The following is a 12,605-nucleotide window of genomic DNA, read 5'->3' as shown; positions in this document are numbered from 1 at the left end:
CTGCTTTGGGAGATGGTGATCGGGCATTCGGACGACGTGGCCAGCCCAGCGGAGTTGATGGCGTAGGAGCATTGCTTCAATGCTGGTGGTCTTTGCTTCTTCCAGCACACTAACATTTGTCCGCCTGTCTTCCCAAGAGATTTGCAGGATTTTCCTGAGGCAACGCTGATGGAAACGCTCCAGGAGTTTGGTGTGACGTCTGTAAACCATCCATGTTTCGCAGGCGTAGAGCAGGGTTGGGAGGACAATGGCTTTGTAAACAAGCACCTTGGTCTCTCTACGGATGTCCCGGTCATCAAACACTCTCTGCTTCATATGGAAAAATGCTGCACTCGCAGAGCTCAGGTGGTGTTGTATTTCAGTGTCAATGTTGACTTTTGTGGAGAGGTGGCTGCCAAGGTAGCGGAAATGGTCAACGTTTTCTAATGTGACACCATTAAGCTGTATTCCTGGCATTGCAGAGGGATTAGCTGGTGCCTGTTGGAAGAGCACTGGTTTTCTCGATGTTCAGTGAGAGGCCGAGCTTCTCATATGCTTCTGCGAAGGTGTTTAAAGTAGCTTGTAGGTCTTCTTATGAGTGCACACAGACTACGTTGTCATCGGCATATTGGAGTTCTATAACAGATGTTGTGGTGACCTTGGTTTTGGCTCTCAGTCTGCTGAAGTTAAATAGCTTGCCATCTGTCCGATAGATGATTTCCACTCTGGTGGGAAGCTTCCCATCAACAAGGTGAAGTATCATAGCGATGAAGATGGAAAATAAGGTGGGGGCAATAACACATCCCTGCTTGACACCTGATTCCACCTTAAATGGGTCACTTTGGGAGCCGTTGCTGTCCAAGACTGTTGCCATCATGTCATCATGGAGGAGCCGCAGGATGTTCACAAATTTGTCAGGGCACCCGATTTTTTGGAGGATGGTCCAGAGAGCACTGCGATTCACTGTGTCGAATGCCTTTGCAAGGTCAATGAATGCCATGTACAGAGGTTGGTTTTGTTCCCTGTATTTTTCTTTGAGCTGTCGAGCAGTGAAGATCATGTCCACTGTTCCTCTGGAGGGGCGGAAGCCATTCTGGGATTCTGGGAGGGTGTCTTCTGAGACAGGGAGAAGGCGGTTTGAAAGGATCCTTGCGAGGATTTTCCCAGCAGAGGTTAGAAGGGCAATACCGCGATAGTTCCCGCAGTCTGTTCTATCCCCTTTCTTGAAAAGAGTGATGATGGTGGCAGTCTTGAAGTCTGCTGGGATTTTCTCGGTCATCCACACCTTTTCAATGAGCTGGTGGAGTTGTTGTATCAGCTCAGGTCCACCCGTTTTGAAGATTTCAGCAGGGATCCCATCAGGTCCGCTGGCTTTGTTGTTTTTTTGTTGGCTGATGGCATTGCTAACTTCTTCCAAACTAGGCAGTGCTGCAAGCTCATCCCTGGTTTGTTGTTGCGGGATTTGTGAGAGGGTCTCTTCAGCCACATTGGAGCTGCGATTCAGCAGGTTCTGGTAGTGCTCTTTCCAACGTAGTGCAATTGATGTTTTGTCCTTCAGAATTTTGGTTCCATCTGATGAGCGTAGGGGCTGTATGCCATGGTTTCTTGATCCATAGATGATCTTTGTGGCTTTGAAAAATCCCTGAGCATCATGGGTATCTGCAAGGTGTTGGATTTCTTCAGCTTTCTTTGTCCACCAGATGTTCTTGAGTTCTCTGGTCCTTCTTTGGACCTCAGCTTTTGCACTGGCATAGATCTTTTTCTTGGCAGCACAGTTGGTGTCTCTCTGCCATGTTTGGAAGGCTTTCCTTTTGTTATCAATTAGCTGTTGGATCTCTTTGTCGATGTCATCAAACCAGTCTTGATGTTTCTTAGTTTGGTATCCAATGCTTTCTTCGCAGGTTGTGATGATGGAGGTCTTCAGTTTGTTCCAATGTTCCTCAACATTTTCGGGGTGTTCTGTGGGTAGATGATCTTTGAGTGTTGTTTGGAGAAGGGCTCGTTTAGTGGGCTCCTGAAGGGCTTGGGTGTTCATTTTGCGCCTTGTTTTTCTTCCGTGGAGTCTGCGTTTGGGGACGATCATGATAGCCATCGTGGATCGGATTAACCTGTGGTCCGTCCAGCAGTCATCAGCACCTGTCATGGCTCTTGTGAGAAGCACATCGTGGCGGTCTCTGGCAGGTGTAATTACATAGTCCAAGAGGTGCCAATGCTTTGACCGGGGGTGCTTCCATGATGTCTTGAGCTTGTTTTTCTGGCGGAAGAGAGTGTTGGTGATGACAAGGTTGTGCTCTCCGTCTTTTCCTATGATCCCTGGCCACAGGTCGGAGTCCCTTCCGACTCTGGCATTAAAGTCCCCCAGGAGGATGATTTTGTCCTTCTTAGGTATCTCCGATAGGATGGTGTCCAGCTGACAATAAAATTTTTCCTTGATGTCTTCGTCAGCATCTAGAGTTGGTGCATAGGCGCATATGATGGTTGCCTGTTAGTTTTTGGCAAGGTTAATTCGGAGGGTTGAGAGTCGTTCATTGATGCCAGTGGGTGCTTCAGTCAGGTGCTTCACCAGGTCATTTCTGATAGCAAAGCCAACTCCGTGTATTCTTCGCTCTTCTTCAGGCAGTCCCTTCCAGAAGAAGGTGTAGCCTCCCTTTTCTTCTGTCAGCTGACCCTCTCCTGGTCTCCTGAAGGGCTGCTATGTCGATCTTAAAGCGTCCCAGCTCCCTTGCTATGATAGCAGTCCTGCGTTCGGGGCGTTCGCTGTCAGTGTTATCTAACAGTGTCCGTACGTTCCATGTTCCAAAGTTCATTACTCTTTTTTGGCCGCAGAGTGGTGACCCCCCAGTCCAGTCAGGGTAGGAGAGGCAGACTATGTTTAGGGCACCTTTTCTAGCCCCTTCCCCATGTGGGGTGAGCAGAGCGGATCCTAAAAAGGGCTGCTCAGTCATGGATACGGCTGCCGGACTACTCAACTGCCTCGGTCCTTGAGGTAGAACGACTGAGTCCATATCCACCGCCCATGTGCCAGTCTGTGACTAGGGGCTTCCAGATTTCACAGTCCTGCCCCCATCGCCACTCGCTGATAGCCATGGGACTTTTGTAGGTTTTTTAAATTTTTTGTTGGAAGACGCCTGTGCGTAATTTTTTTTACTGTGTGGAGCTCGGTGCACGGCCGGTCAACACACAGTCTTCACAGAGTGAGGTTCCAGCAGTGGTGTGGTTAACACAACGAGAGTGGCTTCTCAGTCTGTTGCAGCCTTCTTCCGCCTTCACAGCCGTTGTAACATGTACCATGTTATCCTCCGCCTGCTCCGCCGTTGAGGTCTTTGGGTCTTCGGATTGTTCTTGGTCTGGAACCTCCCCTGCGGCCACTCCTGGGAGTGCATCACTCCAGTGGTTGTGCCCACAGGTTCATCGGAACACGCAAGCCCCCTCACCACGGCAAGGTGACAATCCACCGAGGGGGACTGTTGAATTAATGGAGATTGATCCTACTTTTACTGCCATGGACCAGGGTTATGGAATCATGGGAGTTGTATTTTGTGAAGGTCCATCTCTTTGGCATCACTTCAGGCACCGAGTGACAAACACCGCCATGTTCATGTCTGATGGGCTTTCAATCTGGGAGGGGCAGCTGCTTGTCATTTCAGTGGATGGCTTGGGCAGAGGAAGGGGCCCCAGGAAGGCAAAGCAGCACAGCAGGAGACCCTTGGGGCACCGCTCCCTTGAGTCCAGGCACTTTGGTTTTGGAGTCAAATCCCTCCAAACTACCCTCGTCAATGTGGCCTCATTCCTCAGACATTTATTTTAAATTTCACCAAAGCCAAGATCATTTTGCCTGCCCTGAGCTGGTATGAACCCTCAGAAAGTTTTAATCTTGTAACAGCTGCAGAAATGAGAACGTGATATTGGCATGAGTTGGATTGCTCTTTTGTTTTGCTTTAAATAAAACATGAGTCTTCTGGGACAGGTTGCTATAATGCAGATGTAAAAAAATGAAAAATAGGTTTTAAAAAAGCCTACAGCACCCGGTATTCCCAGGCGGTCTCCCATCCAAGTACTAACCAGGCCCGACCCTGCTTAGCTTCCGAGATCAGACGAGATCGGGCGTGTTCAGGGTGGTATGGCCGTAGGCAGGCACTAGTTTTCTTTTTCCCCTCTTCAATCTCATGCAACTCTGCCCATCTGATATATGACATTTCCTGTTGGTTGCTGCCACCTAGGCCCGCCCGCCGCAACAACCAGACCTGCAAGCCTACAGCCATCTCAACCTATCTGTCGCCAAACACCACTTCTGTCTATCAGGTTTAGCCCCTCCTACCTACCTATCTTCCTGCTCTTTCTATCACTCAGGCCTTTCAAACTCAGCACTCAGCTACTCCTTTGCATTCAAGCTCTGCCTTTTCCACGGGGTGTACGCATGCGTGGAAAAGGGCGGGATCCTGGAAAGGAGAAACACCTCAGGAAGGGACCAAAGGATAGACCAACTGGAAAAAAAATAGCATGCTCAAGGTCCTGCACGCTTCTGCCAAGATGCTTTTGAGATCCAACTAGAGCAGCCTTGTGCAGAGTGCTTTGGCCACAGGTGCCATTGAGCTCAAAGGAGCCCTGCAAGGCCCTTCTGCCTCTGTCATTGCCAAGATGCCTGCCCAATTCAGAGGACACAGTCCACAAGGCAGGCTTGCGGGGATTGTAGTGAGGCCCAGGACCATTGGTTCTCAACCTGGGGTCCCCAGATGTTTTTGGCTAAAATCCCAGCCAGTTTACCAGCTGTTAGGATTTCTGGGAGTTGTAGGTCAAAAACATCTGGGGACCCCAGGTTGAGAACCACTGCCCAGGACCTCTTGGACTGAGCATTTTAAAGGTCTCTCCTTGAACTACAAGCCCCAGAATTCTGCAGGAGGCAGAAACAGAATTGCAAAGGGGAGGCATTATTCTCTCTACCTACTCTGACCTCTTCAGGAGTCTACTGTATACCATGCAGCTGTGGACAAGTCTACATAAGGACCACCAAACGCAGCGATGGCCAAACACAAATCAAGGAACATGAAAGGCAGTGCAGACTAAACCAACAGGAGAAGTCAGCCCTCGATGAACCAACCTTGACACAGCACATTATTTGAGAACACAGAAATGCTGGACCACTCTCACAACCATCATGTCAGACTACACAGAGAAGCCACTGAAATCCACAAAAATGTGGACAATTTCAACAAAAAGAAGGAAACCATGAGAATGAACAAAATCTGGCTACCAGTATTTAAAAAAAACCTTCTAAAATCAGGACAACACTCAGAAAACAGAGGAATTCCAGACAAGAAACCATCAGGGTCACCTAAGACCTCCCAACAAAAGATTCCCCCGGGCAGGAAGCAGCCAGACTGTGAAGCCACAAGGCCAATCAAAGCTAATTAAGGTGGCCAGTTGCAACAGTCACACCTGCCTCAAGCAGACAAGCGTTCTTTCCCCCACCCTGGACATTCCAGATATATAAACCTCACTTGCCTAATTTCTAACAGACCTTACAATCTCTTAGGATGCCTGCCATAGATGTGGATTATATGTCAGGAGAGAATGCTTCTAGAATATGTCCATACAGCCCAAAAAACTCACAGCAATCCAGTGATTCCGGCCACGAAAGTCTTCAACAACACACTTCATGGAATGCTAGAGCTTGTAGTTTAGCGAGGCTGAGAATTCCAAACATCCCCCCTTAAACTACAGATCCCCTAATTCCATATACTGCTGCTCTGGCAGAGAAATCTGAGTCACAATATAACACCATTTTTTATTCCTGGGTTATAAATGTCATTTCTTAATTGGTTCTATCGTAAAAACATGGAAAAGGTTTATTAAATTACAAAAACTTTGCTTTCACGGGACATTTTGTAATAGTTTTTCAATGGATATCTCGTTGGAATCTCAACCAATTCAACATAGTTTGTGCCAGCCGCAAAAAGGAAGTTTCTGAAGTAGAACAACTACAGTAGAGTTCGCTTATCCAACATTCTGGATTATCCAATGCAGTCTGCCTTTTAGTAGTCAATGTTTTTGTAGTAAATCTTTTCATTACATTGTGATGTTTTGGTGCTAAATTCGTAAATACAGTAACATAATACATAACATTGCTGTGTATTAAACTGCTTTTTCTGTCAAATTTGTTGTAAAACATGATGTTTTGGTGCTTAATTTGTAAAATCATAATGTAATTTGATGTTTAATAGGCTGTTCCTTAATTCCTCCTTATTATCCTTATTATGGTGGATAAGTGAGACTCTACTGTACTTTCAAAGTAAGGACTGCACTATTAAACACTTTCAAACCAGGAACAAAATGATTTTTTTAAATTTTGTGACATAGCACACTATGTACTGTGGCAGAGCTCTCAGACCTCCAGTGTGAAATATAAAGTTCCCAGGCAAGTCTCATAGGGTAGATCTGCGCCATTGAGCTCAGGGTTTGTCAGGGCCTTTAGTTTTAAGAAGCATTGGCATAGGTGATTGCAGAACAACTGCAGACGAGATGCAAGACTTGGATCAAGGGGCCATTACAGGAAGGATAGAGCTCATACTGTTTTGGAAAATGGCATTCATAACACCATTTTAGAACTCACAACTTTTTAGAAAAGCATGACCTGTCAGAGAAGAGCCAAAAACCCTTGAGAATAGAATCTTCTCTTGTGGTATACAACCAGATATAATTATGCAAGGGAACAGTTTTAGTTGTTAGACCGAATAACCTGTTATCACTGTTAGGAAAACAGAGATTTTGCCAGTGTATAAAACAGCAGAGCTTTAGAAGTGTTTGTCGTGCCCTGTGTATGTATGTATGTATGTATGTATGTATATGTGTGTGTGTATATATATGTGTGTGTGTGTATATCCTCTACCATAAAACACCTTGTTTTATATAATGCACTCAGGAGACAAAAACGAAACAGACTGATAGAAATAACATTTGGTTTACTCACAACTTTCATGTGTTCAGCATACACAGGTACAAAACTTACCAGTCCAGTTTCAGATACGTTTGAGATGGTTCCCTGTGCCAGCCAGCCAGGGCCTCTCCCTTGTAACAAAAATAGCTATCAACAGGTCACAGTGAAAAAGAGGAGAGAAGAAAGAGCAAGTGGTCTGCAGTCCCATCTGCAACTTCTCAGGAACCATAGAGTAAAAGAAGCTGCCAGAACATGCATACATAAGCAACTGGATCAAAGATCAACATTTCTAGAGAAGCTTGAAGAAGGTTGTTGTTTTCAACATCCCGGGATGGTCACTGAGACTGGATCTATGCTGTCCTTTATCCCAGGACCTGATAGCAGATTATCTGATTTGAACTGGATTATATGAGTCTACAGATAATCTGGGATCAGATCCTGGGATAAAGGACAGTGTAGATCCATCCAGAGAGTGACCCGGGGTGCATCTCAATTGTAGGATTAAATCCAGCCTGGCACCACTTTAATTGCTGTGCCCCACTGCTATGGAATCCTGAGATTTAGTCTAGTCTGATCTCAAAAGCATCTTGGAAGAAAAGTGGCAGTACAGCGAGCCATGGAATTCTTTGATCCTAAATCAAGCCATGATATGCATTGCAAGCCTTTGGGGTCCTTCCTGTGCTTTTTGTCCTTCCTGGGATGCCTTTCACTTCCGCGCATGCGCACTCAGAAACACAGCTTCAATGCAAAACTATAGCTGAGTGCTGAGTCTCAAAGTCCTGGGTTATGGAAAGGGCGGAGAGGTGGGAGAGTTCGATAAACAGAAAGGAGCTTTGGAGACAGATTTGAGCTGCCTCGTGGTATCCAGGGCTCGTATTTGGGGGGGGCCTTTCTCATTGTCTCTGATGGGGCTACTCCTTTGTGGCCTGGGGATGAAGCCGAACTGATTCCCAAATGGCCACTAGGTGGCACTATTATGCATCAGGCTGACAGAGCTGCATTGCATTGAAGAGGGGAAAAGGAAGACTGGCGTCTGCCTACGGCCACACCACCCTGAACACGCCCGATCTCGTCTGATCTCGGAAGCTAAGCAGGGTCGGGCCTGGTTAGTACTTGGATGGGAGACCGCCTGGGAATACTGGGTGCTGTAGGCTTTTTTTAAAAGCTAATTTTCATTATTTACATCTGCATTATAGAAACCTTTCAATTTTTATTTAAAACACGACAAAACAAAACAAAAATAAATGATAAGGATGCTTTGTTCTCTCCTTTCATGGGCCCTCAAGGCGGTAAGCCTACACTGCCTGCTTTGCGGCACACTCCCATAGACTCCCATAGTCTATCAATATGGCTGGAATTGCTCTGTAACAGAACAGCGCTTCTCCTTTGGGTCCAGACATTTGGCGCCTGGAATCAAATCACTCCAAATCACCCCAGTCAATGCATTCTAATGGGTCACCGGTTTCTCTTCTGTTTTGCCAAAGGCAAAGGGAATTTGCATGGTCTAAGGTGGCATGAACCTGCTGAGAGTTTAATGTTTTTGACAAATGGCAATGGGGTAGCCCCTTTGTCATGGTTTGCAAAGGCACTGTGCGGTGTGTATGTTAACTGGAAAATGAAGTGCATGAAGCCGATTGGCGGACCCTGCAAAGACCTGGGGATTGATTTGATACTGTTTCCGTTCTGCTGCTGCAAAACCAGTTTTGATTTCTCTCTTGGTGTTAACTGAGTTCTGCTAGAGAAGAGAGCGGTGTACTCAGAGAGGCCCTGCTATTTTTGAGGCCTGTTTGCTGCTGATAAAAGAAGGTGAAGAATCAGGACTGTATTCTTCTATGACTGTTTATGATTGTAGACTTCTGTAAGCAATCAGAGGGATCATTGTGAATACTAGTGGGTTTTTTTTATCTCTTGAAATTAGTAAAGTTCCTATGTATTTGTTCTGCAAGCCTGAGTGGTACGTTATTGTTCTGTGGGAGACTCTGGATCGCGGGCACACGTAAGAACTTCCATCAATCCCCTTCACTAATACCCTTCAGTAGGATTTTTAAAAAATAAAATGTGATTCCTTTTAGATGTACAAAGCAAGAAAAGGGGATCAAATAAAATGCCTACAGCACCCGGTATTCCCAAGTGGTCTCCCATCCAAGTACTAACCAGGCCCGACCCTGCTTAGCTTCCGAGATCAGACAAGATCAGGCATGTTCAGGGTGGGACCAAAGGAGAGATCAATTGAAAAAAATGGCGTCATGCTGCCAAGATACTTTTGAGATCAGACTAGAGCAGCCTTGTGCAGATTGCTTTGGCCACAGGTGCCATTGAGCTCAAAGGAGCCCTGCAAGGCCCTTCCGCCTCTGTCTCTGCCAGGATGCCTGCCCAATTCAGAGGACATAGTCCATCAGGCAGGATTATGGGGCTTGTAGTTCAGTGAGGCCTAGGACCAATCTGGCTGAGCATTTCTAAGGCCTCTTCCTAAACTACGCAGCCCAGAATTCTGCAGGAGGCAGCCACAGGATGTCAAAGGAGAGACATCATTCTCTTTGCCAACTTTTTAAGCTTCAGTGTGGGAAAGTCTTTGCCCTGTGGGAAAAAGCCCATAGTACCCAGTAGTCCCAGGCGGTCTCCCATCCAAACACTAACCCAGAGCAGCCCTGCTTAGACAAGATGGAGCTCAGTCAAACTGGTTTTTTGGCAGCCGCTGGACTCACTGCTCTAGAGAATCACAGGCTCACTGGGCTCCATGGACATTCCCCCCTTCTCCAAGGCACTTTTCTGATCCGACTAGACTCTGTGTTCCCTGGGTGGTAGGCCCATAGGGGCCATGGGTTCCTCTCTTTAGCTCAATGTTTGTGTGTTTCACGGTGCTGTGACCCGCATCAAGCCACCAGGAGAGGTGGATAAGAAATAAAATAGTTATTATTATAAATCATTTTTAATAAAATCATGTTTATAATGTCAGCTCACCACAGCCGCTCCTGAATGAACACACGAGACTCTCTGTGATATCACCAGAAACTTTTACTGTAGGAAACATGAACATCAAAAAAGCCAAGAATGGGAGGCTCCGGCCAACCATCCTTTATATACCCTCCCCCTCATTTGAAAAGTCTCTTCCCGCTCAGCAAAACCCCGCGCAAATTCCCCGCCAAGTCCAGCAGCCGTTTCTTCTCCGAGTCCTGAGCCGCAGGTGTCTTATCAATGTCAGTGACCCTGAAACTCAGAGCCACATCCAGGCTCTAGTAGCAGGGTTCTGACATGGCGTCCTCCTCCCCTTCGTCCTGGAAGGAAAAGATTACACACAACTATTGTTCTCCGCTGTCCAGAGTTCCTTTATACTTTTTTAACAGGCTGCAATGGAATACCGGGTGTACCTTTCCTAGGTCCTTGGGTAGCCTCAGCTCATAGGTCACTTCGTTTATTCTTTTTGCTACCCTGAACGGCCCTATATAGCGTGGAGCCAATTTTTTAGATGGGAATCCCAATTTCAGGTTTTTTGTGCTCAGCCAAACCAGATCCCCTTCGCCCAATTTGTCCCCCTCTCGGCGCCTACGATCTGCAAAGAGCTTGTACTTCTTTTGTGTTTCCCGCAATGACTCCACCACGGTCTGCCACCCTTGCTTAATTTTGGCCGGCCATTCCTTGTCGGTCTGGCCCTCTCCTTCCTTCCACTCGGGTAGCCTGGGGAAAGGTGCCACCTCCTGTCCGTATACTATTTCGAATGGGGCACGACCTGTGGCCGAATGTACGGCCCCGTTAAAAGCCATCTCAGCAAACGGTAGAAGGTCCGCCCAATCATCCTGTCTATAATTGGTGTACATCCTCAAGAATTGGCACAGTGTTTGTTGGGTGCGTTCGACTCCCCCGTTGGTTGCGGGATGAAAAGCCGAGCTCAGGTTCCTTTCTGCTCCTAACAGCTGTAAGAATTTTCCCCAAAATTTTGCAGTAAATTGGACTCCCCGGTCGCTAATTATTTTGTCGGGACACCCATGTAGGCGATATACATGCTTCACATACAAATCAGCAAGTTTTTCAGCTGAGGGGAGTTTTGGCAGGGCCACAAAGTGTGCCTGTTTTGAGAATAGGTCCAATATTGTCCAAATGTATCTGTGGCCTCTGCTGGGGGGTAGTTCGCCTACAAAATCCATGGCCACGCATTCCCATGGCCTCATGGGCTCCACCACCTTCTGCAATAGCCCCTGGGGCTTCCCCGGTGGTGTTTTTCCCTCTGCACATAATTCACACTGCGTGACGTACCCCCTGGCGTCTTTCCTCATTCCGGGCCACCAGCATTGTTTGGCCAACAGTTTAATAGTCCTGGTGGGGCCTAGATGACCCGCACCCTTGTTATCGTGGCACTTCCTTAACATTTCTCGTCTTAAACATTCAGGAATATACAATTTCTTATTTACAAACACCAAATCCCCACACAATTCTCCCTTTTCTTTGTTAGTTTGTAACCATTTGTCCATTCCATACGCTCGCTTCAACTCTTCCTCCCATATTTCTCCTCCCCCCGTGGAAATGGCAGTACGTTTGTTTTCTTTGGCCGCTTGTGCTCGAGTTAGTACTGCCAGGCCCCACTGCTTATCTAGGAACAGGCTCCCTTCAGATTCCTGAATTCCTCCCCCGTGCTGAGGCATCCGAGAGAGAGCGTCAGCGAGTATGTTATGTTTCCCCTGGAAGAATCTGAGTCTGAAATCAAAACAGCTGAAATATTGGGCCCATCTAATTTGCTTCGCTGATAGTTTACGAGGGGATCTTAGATACTGTAAATTTCTATGATCAGTCCACACCTCAAACGGTGTTCCACTTCCTTCCAGAAAGTGTCTCCAGCACTCTAGTGCTTTTAGAATCGCTAAGGCTTCTCTCTCCCAAATCGGCCAGTTTTTTTCTGTATCGCTAAACTTTTTTGACAGATAGCCACATGGCTTCAGGTTCCCCCCCTCGTCTTTCTGCAGCAGAACTGCCCCATATGCCCGGTCTGACGCATCGCAATGTAATACAAAGGCCTTAGACATATCAGGGTGCTGTAGGACAGGTTCCTCAGTAAAACGCTTTTTAAGGGCTTCGAAAGCTTCCTGGCATTCTATTGTCCATGTCAGTTTGGCCCCTGGGGCCTTCACTTTGGCTGTTTCTCCCCTGCCTTTAGTTTTTAACAAATCCGTTAATGGCAAAGTGAGGCGCGCAAAGTCCTTGATAAATGTTCTATAGAAGTTTGCGAACCCTAGGAAGGATTGCAGCTGCTTCCGTGTTTTGGGGGCTTCCCACCCCCTCACGTCTTCCACCTTCGCAGGGTCCATCGCCACTCCCTGGGAGGAAATCCTATACCCCAGAAAGTCTATCTGGTCTTTATTGAACTCGCACTTGGCAAGCTTCGCATACAGTTTCGCTTCCCTCAACTTTTGTAGGACTTCCCTGACTAGTTCTACGTGTTGCTCCTTAGTTCGAGACATTATCAATATGTCATCTAAAAAAATAAAGACTCCCTTGTACAACAATGGATGCAATACTTCGTTGATTAATTGCATGAACGCGGCCCCTCCCCCGCACAAACCGAAGGGGAGCACACGATAATTGAATAATCCGAATGCGCAGGAGAAGGCCGTCTTCCACCTGTCCTCTGGTTTGATCTGCAATTTATGGTAGGCCTCAATTAAGTCCAATTTAGTGAATATCTGTCCTTCCGATAACTGGG

At 46.9% G+C, this 12,605-nt stretch overlaps 2 non-coding genes and 1 pseudogene across 2 annotated transcripts; 1 reads left to right on the top strand and 2 right to left on the bottom strand.

Annotated features, from left to right (window-relative positions):
• Window positions 1–3,992: 3,992 nt before the first annotated feature.
• On the bottom strand, window positions 3,993–4,111 carry LOC134292824 (5S ribosomal RNA). The gene has a single exon (XR_009999956.1). It is a non-coding gene; the product is annotated as a 5S ribosomal RNA (ribosomal RNA).
• A 3,837-nt stretch (window positions 4,112–7,948) lies between these two features.
• On the top strand, window positions 7,949–8,067 carry LOC134292807 (5S ribosomal RNA). The gene has a single exon (XR_009999950.1). It is a non-coding gene; the product is annotated as a 5S ribosomal RNA (ribosomal RNA).
• A 951-nt stretch (window positions 8,068–9,018) lies between these two features.
• On the bottom strand, window positions 9,019–9,134 carry LOC134292859 (5S ribosomal RNA; annotated as a pseudogene).
• Between the last annotated feature and the right edge of the window lie 3,471 nt (window positions 9,135–12,605).

This window comes from Anolis carolinensis, chromosome 6 (assembly GCF_035594765.1).
Source record: "Anolis carolinensis isolate JA03-04 chromosome 6, rAnoCar3.1.pri, whole genome shotgun sequence".
Lineage (NCBI taxonomy): Eukaryota > Metazoa > Chordata > Lepidosauria > Squamata > Dactyloidae > Anolis > Anolis carolinensis.
Note: the sequence above shows the minus strand (reverse complement) of the source record. Positions and strands in the feature narration are given on the sequence as shown.